The sequence below is a fragment of the Dipteris shenzhenensis genome, chromosome 8, assembly GCF_047967505.1.
Source record: "Dipteris shenzhenensis isolate YYH24624 ecotype China chromosome 8, Dip_SZ_1.0, whole genome shotgun sequence".
In the NCBI taxonomy this organism is placed as follows: domain Eukaryota; kingdom Viridiplantae; phylum Streptophyta; class Polypodiopsida; order Gleicheniales; family Dipteridaceae; genus Dipteris; species Dipteris shenzhenensis.
Window position 1 is genome coordinate 56,931,178 of NC_141603.1, and position 15,004 is coordinate 56,946,181.

Here is a 15,004-nt window from a genome sequence, read left to right on the forward strand (position 1 = left end):
TGTTGTCAAAAAATTTGGCTTTTCTGCTTAAGTTCTTAATCAGATATATATAGTCCTACATTGTAACGCTGAGAATGCATGTATCTTATTTATATCTCTACATTTTTTCATGTCATCATAAGCACCTCCTTTGTTGGGTCTACTCCCATTTATTGACTCCAAAGTTGCCTGGCTCTGTTTGGGAATGTCAAACTTAGATGCTACGCCAAAAGAATAAAACCAGTCTATGCTGCATGTATGCACTTGGTGTGCATGTGTGTGATAGTGTTATGAAGATGACATAGCTCTCTGAAGGCTGTTGGAAAACAAAACGTTCTTCTGTCCTTTTAATGGTTTCATCTCTGTGAGCCATTCCTGATGCTTTGTCATGTGAGATGATGCGCCACTATCCATGTACCAAGAATCCCGATTTGCTTGATCGACTTGATAATTGCATTCCCCTTTTGAATTGTAATCTATGTCAAGATACACTCTTTCAGTCTTTTGCATATCCTCACTTGCAAGAAACATATTCTTAGGTTGATTGGGATAATGACTGTGACTTAAATGTCCATTGTGACGATTTTATTTTTTCTCAAAAATTTCATCGATTACTATTAGATTAATTACCTTGGTCGTACTGCTTCTTACGGCAATCTCTTTCATAGTGTCCAAAGTTATGACAGTAGTTACACTGAATGTTTGACACATTGGTGGATGTATTCACTCTTCCTTGCAACAATCTTCCTTCGCTAGAATGATTTCCTCTTGGTTGTTGATGTTGATGCTGCTAAGGATGATGCTGATTTTGATTTTGACTTTGATGATGACTTTGTTGATGATGATCATTTCGCTAAAATATTCTATCTACTTTTATTTAAAGCTGTGAATGTTTGATCATTAAAATGACGATTGCGTGTGTGAATGGTTTGAAACTTGAGTTCTTCACCAAGTAACACTGATTGTAGCTCTTCCAGTGTTGGTATTTGTCGTTGAATGGCAATACTCTGGACTAGATTCTTGTATCACTCTCCTCGTCCATTCAAGATGACTTGAATCAATTCTGTGGTATTCATAGTCTCTCCTGCTGGTTGTGAGTTGATTGTTGTAATCCTTGATTCTGAGTACGTAAGCATTGCCGATTTCATTGCTATTGCGAAAACTATGGTTGATCTGGTTTCTTAGTGTGAGAATCTTGGAAGTGTTCTTGGACTCGTAAAGAGCTACGAACATATCCCATGCTTCTTTGGATGTTTTGATTGTGTTGAGCTGTCCTAGCATGACATCTTGCACATTTTACTTGATCAAATGATATGCATATTTATCTTTCTTGTCCCATTTTGCCTGTGATCTGGTAATGGCAGAACTTATTGTAGGTGTAAACACTGGTGTTGTAGCTGTAGATTCCACAGCTTGTGTTGCGGCAACGGTGGGAGTGGAGTTTTTGTTGGTTGGATTGTCCGATGGTCTAGGTGTAGACCTATCGACATATTCCCACTTGTCTTGAAGTATAAGAATGGTCTTCATTCAGTATTTTCATGTGCCGTAGTTGGAATTGTCTGACTTAGTAGATGCCTCCAAATTGAGGTTGCTAGTCGTAGACATGATGCAAGAAATGTATTCAATCTGCTTATGAAAATCACTATTTGAATCAACCTTAAAACATTGTCTGTATCAAGTAAAATTTGAACTATTGGTGAAGATAGAACTACAATATGTATCCAATCTATTATAAGGCTTGTGGCAAATAATGCCGAGAATAGCCAAGAGGCTTTACAAGGCTCAAATAATACGCACAATGCCAAATATAGCCAATAGACTTCACAATGGTTGCATGTGACTGCAAAATGAACAAATGTGCAATCTGTCCTTTGAACAATCAGCCAATGCCTCTCAAAACTTGAAGTCTGCTCATATAATTGTGGAACGTCGGGTTTCAGGAAATGTAATGATGTGAAACCGCATGTGAGCGAAGGGACTGACTTCGAGTAGGAACTATTTAGGAATTCTTGGGCATGGCTTCGATTGGGTGCTTTGGAGTTCTCTCTGTTAATGGCTGATCTAATCTACCCTAATCTAGATCTAGATCATTAAAGGGGTGTGATGGAATGTAATATTCAGTCCTTCTTCGATTCCCCATAATCATCATCTTGAGGGAAGGCCTACTTCATGATGTTGATCTTGAGGGAAGGTATTGAGGAACCATCTCAACACCATATGTTCAATATGTGCATAGCACTAACCCAAAAGAGAGCTATAAAGGAAAGGGTCCCCCAAAGTCCATCTATTCATTTTCTTGCCATCTTAGGATTTAACAACCAAAAGATAGGTGTCCTAGGCTCAAAGGTTTTGATGAAGGATACTCTCCCTCATAGAACTGCACATGCAGCCCCGTCAAATTCTTTGTTGAGGTCGGAATTGGGATCCTTTGTGTGATTCCGAATGCAGGTGTTGATGCAGGGCCCTGCGGCTCCTCAGACAATCTAGTTTGCCTCAAAAAGTGTTCATTAGGTCACCAAACCTCCCCATAGTATTAGAGATCGATTCCCTAAGCCGTGAGACTGTGGTTGATGGTGTCAGGGAATGGGGTGTCATTGAGATAGCGTTAGGAGCCATAGAGGCCCCAAGATTCGTGTTTTTGTCCGATTCTGCATCGAGCTCATTGTGTCCTTCAAGAGCAAGGTGTCCATGTGTGCGAGATACGACTATTAATTAATTGTCCTTAAAGTAGTGACTTGATTATAGTAGATACGACTATTAAGACTTAAAGCATTGACCGGATTACATCATCAACAACAATTATTAACTTAGCGGGAGACTTAAAGCAATGGGTCAGATATAGCAACAACTTGGTAGTCCATGTGTTAACCCTAAAGCTAGTGGACTTTCGATTTGACATCCTAACCTTAAATGGGTTTGTATATATTCATCATTTTCAACTAATTCTAGTGTACAATTAGTCATTTTTCAATTCATTTAATGACACGTGACAATGGGTGGGTGAGGTTTCAGTGGTAGGTGACACTTTTCAATTCATTTAATAACACATGACAATGGGTGGGTGAGGTGTCAGTAGGAGACTTAAAGCAGTGACCTGATTATAGCATCAATGACTGTTAACGTAGCGTGAGACTTAAAGCAATGGGTCAGATAGAGCAATGACTGTTATAGCAGCAACTTGGTGGTCTTGTGTTAACCCTAAAGCTAGTGGACTTTGGATTTGACACTTTTCAATTCATTTAATGACACATGACAATGGGTGGGTGAGGTGTCATTGGTTATGAAATTGTATTTTTGATATTTCTTGCTATGAAAATTATTTTATTTAGTCAAGTGTGACTATGGCAAAGTATTCCATAGGAGCACACGGGACGTGGCGAGGGTCCTAGTGGATGCTTTGTGGGGTGGATGCCTAACTACTTGTGTTTTTCCAGGCTAGATGGTTAGTATTGTGGGTGATTCCATGTTAAATACTAATATTGCTAGTGTTACTGGTGTTATTGCAATTGGTCGCAAGGTGTGTTTTTTGATGTTTGTAAATCAACCATGCAATTGTGTTGGGATTAGTTGGTGTGATGATTCATCAATTGATTGTAACAACTAACACAATTGGTGGCTTGAGTATAGATGATGAGTTGGATAATGAGGAATGGAGATGGTGAAGGTGATTTGGATTGATCGAAGTATTGAATGGTTGCCAAAGGCCATGGGCCATATTGTAAAGTAATGAATATCAAGCCGTGGGCTAATTTATTTTATTAAATATGGATGAGGTCATATTAAGCCTTGTGACATTTTAAGCTCATGGAGCTATGTTGAGCAATCCCTCTAATTGTGAATGAGGGATGCTTTTGGATGTACTATTATTGGCTCTTTGCTTTTTGGAATAATAATTATAAATACTCTAGATGGGAAGCACTAGCCATCATCTAGGGGGGGCAGATTGGACCCCATGTAGTGTCGCTCTCTCTTTCTCTTCTCTCCCCCACTTGTTTCCTTGTTCTTGGTTTCTATGGGTGTGGTAAATCATGAAATTTTGATCATGTCTATTCTGATTTCTATAATAGACTGTCAACATTTAAAGCAATAGGTCGCTCCATTATTAACGCAACGACTTTGGAATTCACTGCATTAAGCTTAACGTAGCAAGACATAGTCACACTCTATCACTGACTAGTTTTTGATGATTTGCTTAGATTTTTGAGTTTTTTGCAGGGTTTAGAGGCTGTAGGGGATGTTAAGCTACCTATTCTACCTACTCAAAGCAAAAAATAACAAGAAACAAGAACCTGAAAGTTCAAAATGAGATGTTTTTCAAAAAGTGATTGTCAACACACTCCAAACCATTCTGAAATTTGCTTGTGGCCTCATTTCTTAGTGATTTTTGTGAAATTTGACTACATACACATGTTAGCATCATCTCTACTATGTGTTTCTATGATTTAACACAAAAAAAATAAAAAATAAGCTCCAATCACTCAAAATGCTTGAAAAATAGAAAAAGATAGCTTATTTTTTTTCCATACGAAACTTTTTCACTTTCAACTCACATTTATCTATACTCCAAGATCAAAGCTCCTAGTTAATCTAGAAACATTGAGCATCGAGTGGATAATGAGAGAAATCTTATGCATTGCAAAAGCATACCTTGAACTCCCAACAACGGTGCTAGAAATGTATAGTCTAGTGGTGGCTCATGTGTCATGGGGATCTTGAAGGAATGATGAGGGAACCTCTCCTTTAACAAATCCTTATGGGAGTAATGCAAACACAAACCATCCTTAAGTGACACTCTTGAGACCCTTGGATTCTTGCAATGTATTTCCATGAGAGGGGGAAGGGGAAGATGAGAAGAGAAGGGAGGGAATTAGAGAAGAGAGGAATGAAGGGGGGATGGAGTGGCAAACACAAAGACACTACAAAGGAAACAAGAGAATACTCAAAACACTCTTGAAGAGAAAGAGAGAGCTCTTATTACAAACTTGTGCATACAACATGAAGACCAAAGTCAACCATTTGGCCTTTTATACATGGCAACTTTTGAAGGGAGGGACAACCCTATTCTTTCTTACTACTCTCTCTCTCTTTTTAACAAGCACTTGGGCCCATATGGCTCCAAGGTAGTTTGCCTATGGTATTCCTCATCCTTTCTTTCTTCTCCATGCTATCTTGCAAAATATCTGCCCTCCTACATAGAGTGTTAACCATGGTGGTTAGCATGCTATTAAGAGAGCTCTATTCAAACACTAACTAACATGCCCATGATGCTGCAACATGGCTCATAGCCAACTTCTCCATAGGGGCATAATTAACATACAGTAAACAATGCCTCAGGTATAGTATCATGCATAGAGTGTTCCATGAAGTGAAAGTGAATGAAATGCAAAGGATAAATAGACACCATTGTGAGGCCATTAAACAAACTCGTAGTTTGCGTAGCATATGGGGCTTCTAAAAAAACCACATTCTCAAAGTGAGAAAACTTTCTTGTTTATGCAGTGGGTGCATCATAAGGATCATGACAATTGTGAGGACATTGCAACTGTGAAGAGATGGGAGGAAATTCAAGTTTTCCCTCTATGTGAAGATGGAGTGACAAACAATGGAGAGACAAACATTGAGTCACCACAGTTTTGGGAGTGTTTTGATGACCTTACTATAACTGTTTGGAAGAGGGAGAACTTTGTAGTTGTTGTTGACTCTAGAGAGAATGAGGAGGATAACCCATACTTTGTGTTGCGGTGTACCAAGACCAAGCACAAGGTTGAGGAGGAATTTATAAAATAATTGGGGAACAAGCTACGAGAAGTGGAATGTAGTAGTTGGAGCTATTCGGTACAAAAAAACATGCAAGAGAGGCCAGACTTACAAACTATTACATAAGATCCACATACATTTGTATACTCTCATCTAGTAAGAGCTATTGAGTTCCAGTTGCAAGCTATGCCTAGATGAAACAAGGGCAAGAGTGTCTTCAAAATGGATTTCAACATGCATGAGCACATCATGGGGTCTCTTGGAGTAGTGAAAAACTAAGACAATACAAAAAAATGTATTATAAGAAAAATGTAATTCATTTCTAGATGAACAACGAGCGCAAGAATCCAGGAGGAATACAAACGACAGATCTAGACCCTCCAAGATCTTTTGGCCCATGAACGAGATCTAATTGTGTCAATGTAGGAAGGTAACGAGCGACTGTGTACCTTTGGCTACCCAGAGGATTCTGGGTTGGAAGACTGCGAGCAACAAGAATTTCAGATGTACCACGAGGTCTCCACATAGTTATCCACATACACTCTCGCCCCACACACAGTCCTCCAAACCCTCCGAATGTACTTTGACATTGTCCGTGCGCAGAATCTCATCTTCCACCTCAATCTCACTGCTCCCCTTCCTCCTAACGCCCTCCTAACCATCCTCCGCCGTAATCCAGTGACCGCTGCCGCCCCATTCTTGCCATGTCTTACTTTTCACTCGACTTTCAGGTGTTGAGATATGGTGCCATGAGCACATAATTAGAGGCTAAGATATGTGCTAAGGAAAGAATCAAAGTAGCCATCCTAAAATGTGGACTACATGATGTGGAGATGTGGATTGAGGATATCCACAAGGAGAGATGTGGATGAGAGGATCCCACATGGTTTGACTATTCTAAAGGCTCTCTCTATATAAGCAGCCTATCATGTATTGTTGATCATATAGATTGAAATAGATTGAGTGTTTCCCATTTGGTTTCTCTCTCATCATGTTTTTCATTATATGCTTTGAGCCTCCGTAGTCCTTACATCGATCTTATGTACGCTAGGCTTAGCATGATCCCATTTCTTGTCAGCTCAACAGTTGCATTTTGATGCAAAGACTAAGGAAATATTCCTCTTGTTTCATTGCCATCCTCATGGGATACCTTTTGTACAACTATTAGTAAATTAACACCTGATGGAGTACTACCTTTTGTACAGCTATAAGTAAATCAGCACCTGGTGGAGGACTAAACTTTGATGAAGTTGTGGGTAGCTTGTTGGCAGAAGAGATTAGATGAAAGTCTATTGAAGGCAACAAGTAGGATGTAGCACTAAATGTTCAAAGAGAAAGAAAACAATTTAGGGGGAAGTCCCAAGAAAGAGGGAAATCTCGTAGAAAATAAAGGTCAAGAACCATTGAGTGTTAACACTGTGGAAAGAAGGGACACATAAAAAAGGATTGCTATAAGTGGAAGAAAGAGAAGAAGGACAAGAAAAAGAATGCATACAAGAAGGAAGAGGGTTAGAAGGGTGACAAAAGAAAGGAAAAGATTGAGGAAGTCAACGCAGTCACCAAGGAAGTCGATGAAGGCACCGCCGCCGCTGCTAATAGTGACCATGACATACTTTTCATGTCTAGTCTACCTGCAAAATTGTTGGCCACTTCAGATGATGGATATTCCCAAGATTGGATTCTAGATTCTGGTGCTTCATTTTATGTCACTCCCCATAGGGAATGGTTCTCCACTTATGACAGTGGAAAGAATGGAGAAAGAATGGTTGTGTCCATCTTGGCAACAACTATGCATGTGATATAGTGGGAGCAGGTGACATCAAGTTCTCTTTTGCCAATGGTTCCTCATTTGTTCTGAAAAATATACAACATGTACCTAAGCTGACAAAGATTCTCATATCAACTGGTCAGTCAGATGATAGTGGTTATTAGACTACTTTTGGTTTTCAGAGTTAGAAAATACAGAAGGGCTCTATAGTTTTGGCAAGAGGTGCCAAGTGTGGGACATTGTATCCCTTACATGTATTAGGTGTGACTGATAATGCTGTTGCAATAACCAAGCAACCAAGCACTTCCTTGTGGCATTGTCGATTGGGCCATATGAGCCAAAATGGAATGAAAATTGTATCATTTGGCTATGTACCACATTTGATTTTTTCTGACTTTGAATCATTTGGCTATGTACCACATTTGATTTTTTCTGACTTTGAATTTTGTGAACACTGTGTTTATGACAAGCAATCTAAATCAACCCATAAAAGGTGGGCTAAGCAAGAGATAGAGAAGCTAGACTTGATTCATTCAGATGTATGTAGTCCCATGTCTACACAATCATTAGGAGGGGATGGATATTGTGTTACGTTCATAGATGATACAACCAGGATAGTTTAGGCTTATGCTATAGCTTGTAAGAGTGATGTGTTTAATGCATTTCAGAAATGGTTGGCTTTGGTTGAGAATCAGTTAGGTAGAACACTTAAATGCCTATGGATTGATAATGGTGGAGAATACATCTCCAACGAGTTTCAACATTTCTTTGATGCACATGGGATAAAGAGGGAGCTCACTTCCCTCATACTCCATCCCAAAGCCTAGTTGCAGAAAAGATGAATTGCACCATTCAAGAAAGGATGAATTGTATGCTTTCTAATGCTAGTCTATCTGGTGGATTTTGGGCTGAGGTAATGAAGACTGTAGTACATGTGATTAATAGATCACCCAATAAGAGTTTGTATGGTGGTATTCCTGAAGAGGCATGGAGTGGCAAGAAGCCCTCTTATCATCATTTGCATATATTTTGGGTATGAGGCATATGCACATATGCCAAAAGAGCTTTGAAAGATGCTAGATCCAAAAACTAAGAAATGCATCTTTCTAGGGTATGGTGAAAGTTGAGAGATGGGCTATCATCTCTAGGATCCAGAAGGCAAGAAATCATACAAAGCCATGATGTGGTTTTCAATGAGAAGAAGATACATAAGACACCCATGAGAGATGTTAAAATGAGCAAAGTCAGTTTCTAGGATGTAATTCCACCTACATATGATGGTAGACAACAATCTATTCAATCACCAAATGTGGTGCAAATGGTGCAACCAGGTACTCCTAGTGGTACACAACAAAGGGGAGATGATAGATCATCCATTGATGGATATGACGAGCCGAATGTGGCTGACATGCAAGATGGATAGTAAGCTGAAATGCCCTTGAGAAGATCAATTAGAATGTCTAGATTGCCTGATAGATTTGTTCTAGGCATAGACTATGTGCTGCTTACTGATTACAGAGCCTTCTTGCTACAAAGATGCTATGATGCACGAAGATAAGTGCAAGTGGGGGTTTGCTACACAGTTAGAGATGAGATCTCTTATGAAGAACAAGACTTGGGATTTGGTTTCTTTGCCACATGGAAAGAAAGCACTACTTGAATTTGATGAGATCTTCTCTCTGGTAGTAAAGATGACCACACTCAGATGTGCACTTGGACTTCTGGTAAGCTGATGGTATGGAGCTTATGCAAGTGGATGGTAAGACAACGTTCTTACATGGAGATCTTCATGAAGAAAGTTACATGATATAGCCAAAAGGTTTTGTTGAAAAGGGCAAAGAGCATATGGTTTGCAAGCACAAGAAGAGTCTCTATGGCCTTAAGCAAGCACCTAGAGAATGGTATCAAAATTTTGATGCTTTCATACAGTCCCAGGGTTTCAGAAGAAGTGAAATAGATCACTACCTCTACACTAAAAGGGCTAAGGACAACAATCTTATACTCTGGATACTTTATGTGGATGATATGCTATTGGCTAGCAAGAACACCTATGAACTAGGTGCATTAAAGGCCAAGTTCATTTCCTACCCATTGTACAAGTTGCTAGTGGCTTTTGTTTGGATAGAGGAATGCCAAGTAGCTTTTGATACCCTTAAAATTTTCCTTGGCTACTCTACTAGTTCTAAGGCCACCACACTAGGATTTAAATTGCATGTCCATATAGATGCCTCATAATTTGCAATAAGGTGTGTACTAACTCAGCTACATGAGCATAACTTAGATTACCAATTCTACTTTGTGGGCTACTAGCTCAATGGTGCTGAGGTAGATTATACAAGCACAGAAAGGGAAGGACTAGCTATGATATATGTAGTCAAAAGTTTAGACACTACTTGTTGGCCAACAAGTTTGTGCTCTTTGTCGATCACCAAGCACTCCTTTATCTTGTAAATGAGCCATGCCTGACAAGGAGAATAACTCATTGGATGTTAGTCCTTCTTGAATTTGACTTCATTGTCACAATTTGTAAGCAGAAGACAAAAGTGCAACTTGACCATCTGTCTTAGATCCCAAACGGAAGACCACCAACAGGTGTTGAGGATGGTGTTAAGGACGATCTTCCCACTAGACATACCCATTAACAAGGATAGAGCCCAAAAGCTCATTCAGGATTCCACACTGTACCATTTGATAGTAGAGCTGGCTAGCTCTACTGTATGGAGAAGGATGGCATGTGGCTATGTGCTGTAGAGGATGAGTTTATAGAATTTCTCGACGAGGCTCACTTTGGTGTCATTGGAGGACACTTCAATAGTGGGGAATCATGACAAGAAAGGTAGTGCAAGAAGACCTCAGTGGCCCATACTCTTCATGGATGTGGCCAAGTTTATCAAACGCTACAACCCATGCTAACGACCAAAGGCACCCTAAGATGCCAATATGATGCCTCTCACCGGTGTGCTTACCAACTGGCCATTTGAGAAATGGGTATCAATTTCATAGGACTAATAAGTCTGGTGATTAAGCATATGGGGGCTTGCCGCCACCGATTACTTCACAAAATGGGCTGATGCTAGGTCCACGGCCAAATTTCTATGCAAAAACATATTCACGAGGTTTGGATGCCTATTAGAGCTAGTTAGCGACAATAGGGGAACCCATTACCATCCTAACGAGTGAATTTATGATTGTCCATAAAAAATCCATGGCTTATTACTTTAGAGCCAATGGCCAAGCACCAAGCCAAAAGCTCAAATAAGACATTCTACCTAGTCATCAACTGAAACTAGTTGAATGGATTGGGAACACAAACTCATAGCTATACCATGGGCCTACCGTACTACTTACAAAGTGTCCACCAACTGCACACCCTTTAGCCTAGCCTTTGGTGTAGATGCAGTCATGCCCATTGGGACCATATTCTCTAGCATGAGAATTGTGGTACAAGTTGGAAAAGTTACATGAGGCTAGGGTTCTGAGGCTAGGGTTCTTCAAGCTACATACTCCCTTAAGGTTGAGAGGGCATGATGAAAGAAATGGTTTGATTGCAACCTTAGGAAATAATGAATAAAAAGAGGGTGATCTTGCACTTCTATACAAAGTGAGAAACACAAAACTTAAACTTAAGTTACACAGGTATGGGTCCTTATTCAGTGGTAGAAATAACACCCCAAGGAGCATGTAGAATTGTGACATTTGAGGGAGTGGAAATGGTCGGATATACCAATGATAGCAAGCTTAAGTGATACTATAGCCCGCTCACCCTCAAACCCTTCAAGCTATCCATAGGGAGAAAGAGCTTAAGACAGAGGTCACCCACATGAAAAAGGAAGCAATAGAAGAGGCAAGAGCCCAAAATGCTAAACTTAAGCAAAAAATCATAAAGGAAATCTACAAGGAAACCCTAGAAAAATCAGGTAACCTTGATAATCTAACAATTGATCATACCAAATTGCCAATACAGTTGTTGTTTTGTGGATGAATAGTACACTTCGCCAACGCCTAGGTGGATTTTAGAAAAGGGCATAATAGGAACAACTTCCAGAGGTACCTCTTAAACCCAGTCCTACCATAGTACCAAAGGTACTACCAGAGGCACCTCTTAAACCCAAGAACAACTACTAGAGGTACCTCTTAAACCTAGTACTACCATAGTACATGCCATTAATGGCCAAGTCATGCCCTCAATTGGTTATGTGGATATTGAAAATCGTGGACAACCATAGGGTAGAAAGCTGCTTTTATGTAATGCCCACAAATGCAATAGATGAACATGTAATCATGGGTAGAGGATAGTGTTGGCAAATCAATTGCCAAATCACAACTCCCGATGGTGGCAATGCACAACCACACTGATACATGGGGATCATATGCATGTGGTAGCACTTTGTGGAAGTGTTACAAAAGACATACTGACATCTGCGAAGCCAAGACCTTCCAAACTTACCAACCCACCTATTAGCTCACTCCCCAAAAGACAAGCTGCAGCTATGACAAGAACAAGAAGAAGACAACAAAGGAGTCATCGAACCTGGGTGCAAAAAGAAGTACTTCAAGCCTAGCATTACTTTAAATGGGAAAGGTACAGGTACATTTCGATCCTTAAGCAAGGCATCACCACCTCCACAATAAGCAAGGCATCACCACACTAAATCAGCTCCTAAAGACCATGCTCAATCACACCTCATCATTTCATGTATCTTTGCTATAAGCACCATTTTTTCCCTTTCATTACATTTTATGCTTCATCCCTTGGGTCATTTGACTATTAATATTTACCCCCCCCTTGCATTTGTCCATGTCCTCATGGACTTCATTTGGTGTGTCATCTTTCCCATGATTGTGAAGTCATCTCTGTAGAGGAGTGTGGGATAGAAGAGATGCATCATGGCACAAAGAGTGAGAACACAAGTGAGGCGAGATCCATGTATTAGAATGAAGGAATGACCTTCATTTATAGAAAGAGAGGATGATGGAGGCACCTCCCCTAAATCAGTGGCAATCAGCCCCTACATCAGTGAGACTGGCCTAAATCAAAGGAACCTCCCATGTGGGGGCCTTTGGCTTACATCATCACTTAGGTCACACACTAGACACATCATAGCACTTGATGTGCCTCTACAACACACACACACACACACACACACACACACACACACAAACATGTGACTCCCCTAGATTCACACATGCACCATAGAGCAAGCCCTTGATCATAGTTATCCCAACATACCCCCCCTCAAGTGTTTGCCTCTTGCAATGTCAAGGATACATCTAGTCTCATAGTTTCTCATGCCATCTCATGGTGGTCAAGGATAAATCTATGTCTAGGATCTCATGCTTTTGTAAAGGTGCCCAAGGGTCAAGGTTTACAAAAATGGGATAGACCAAACACATATCACATGGCCTACATCATATGGTGACTAGAGGTGATTTACAAAAGACAAAACACATATGACATTCTTTTTGGAGTACTACTCTAGGTAGAGAACCTAAAAATTTGGCCAAGTGATGATAAACAAAAATTCAAAGACAAGTTGCTCAAAAGGCAAAGTCCTTGTCTTCTACCACAAAGTTGAATGCTTCATTTGCTGACGGAGTTCTCTCTTCAACCAGATTTATAATAGTACTCTTCTTCTCATTGCAAAACTTTTCAGAGTGATTATTCTTGCCACAATATGGGTTTATTCTATAACAATCCTTCTCAAGGTAATTGTTTTTCCCACAGTGTTTAAAAGCCTTGTACTTGCTCTTTACCTCTTCTTGTAAGGCTAATGATGCCTTCTAATGAGGGTTGAGGAAGATTCTTCAAAGTAGTAACCACATTGTCAAAATCCCAAGGCATGCTCTTTAAAAGCACTACCATAGCATCATCCTTAGTAACAGGGGAATTAGTTGAAGCTAGTTGTGTCATAATTCTTCTCATAGTGTTGACATGGGCAACAACATTATCTCCCTCCATTTTAAGTTCAAAGAACTTAATTTTCAGATTTGATTTGGAAGTATGAGAATTGGCACCAAACAATATGTCTAACTTGTGCCATGCTTCAAAAGGGGATTCCAAATCTGAAATGTGGTGTACATAGTCATCACCCAAACCTAATGCAATGATGGCATAGGATTTCTCAATTCTCTTTGCATCTGTAGGTGTAGAAGTAGAGTCAGTAGCTTTTCCTTTACCTTTTGTTGTACTTGATTCACCTTCCTAAGAGGTTTGAGTTTCTTCCTTGACTAAGTCCCATAGATTTTCCTTCATAAGCATAGACTTTATCTTCATTTGCCAAGGAATCCTTGGCCATTGAACTTGTCAATTTTATAAGTAGCCATGAGAGGGTCTTACCTTTGTCAGCAGGCAGTGTCTACTCTCTTACAAAATGACTAATCTTGTGGAACAAAGAAATCTCCCTCACCATACAAATGTAGATTGCTAGAGATAAATTCAGAGAATCCTAATTGTTTAGCATATTCATGTTGGGTGGAGTGGACAACGGAAGCAAAGGAGACGGAGGCAAGAAGCAAAACGTGCTACTATAGTAGAATAACTAAAAGTGTTGAAAAGTACAAAGACTACACCCAATATGATGAAACCCTTATGAAGAGAGTGGGAGAGAAGGAAGGAGTCTCACTTGCAGCTTTCTCACATACACAATGGGGTAATATGCACAAAGATGGAGGCTGAAAACAATTTTCCTCTTCTTAGTTGTGAAAGCCAAAAGAACTCTAAGTACAAAAGAATAGGTGAACCCTATATGTGGGTCTCAAACCAAACTCAGCTAACTAAGGTGGCATACTAACTGAGCCACTAACTAGAGTACATAAAGATAGCTGTCATCCATCTATTATTCATGGGTGGTGTACCAACCGCATCTGCAGCTAACAAGTCGGTGACATAAATGCACAACGGTCACCCTGGCATATCATGAGTGGAGCTCGATATCTCAACGCTCCCCCTCGAGCTCAATCCTAATTCTTGTACACCAAGCTGGGTCTTTAAACTTGCGTAGCTTCTCTGCACCCAATGCCTTTGTGAATATGTCAGCTACCTGATCCTCTGTGCTGACATAAACTAGATCAATAAAACCTACTAGAACTTCTCCTACACATAGTGATAATGCACCTCAATGTTCTTTGTTCTAGCATGATAGATTGGGTTATTTGCCAAGTGTATACTGCTCATGTTGTCACAATAAATGACAACTGGCCCATCTGTAGACTGATGCATATCATAAAGTAGCTTATGCAACCAAGCTGCCTCACATGCAGCCATTGCTACACCCCTGTACTCAACCTTTATGCTTGACAAGGCAATTGTAGGCTGTTTCTTGCTACTCCAAGTGATTGCAGCACTCCCAAAAGAGAACATATATCCACTTGTAGATCGTCTATCAGAAATACTACCAGCCCAATCAGCATTAGTGTATCCATGCAATTGTATCTGAACCCCAGTCTCATAAAATAGTCCATACTGCAATGTGGACTTCACATACCTCAGTATGTGTCTAG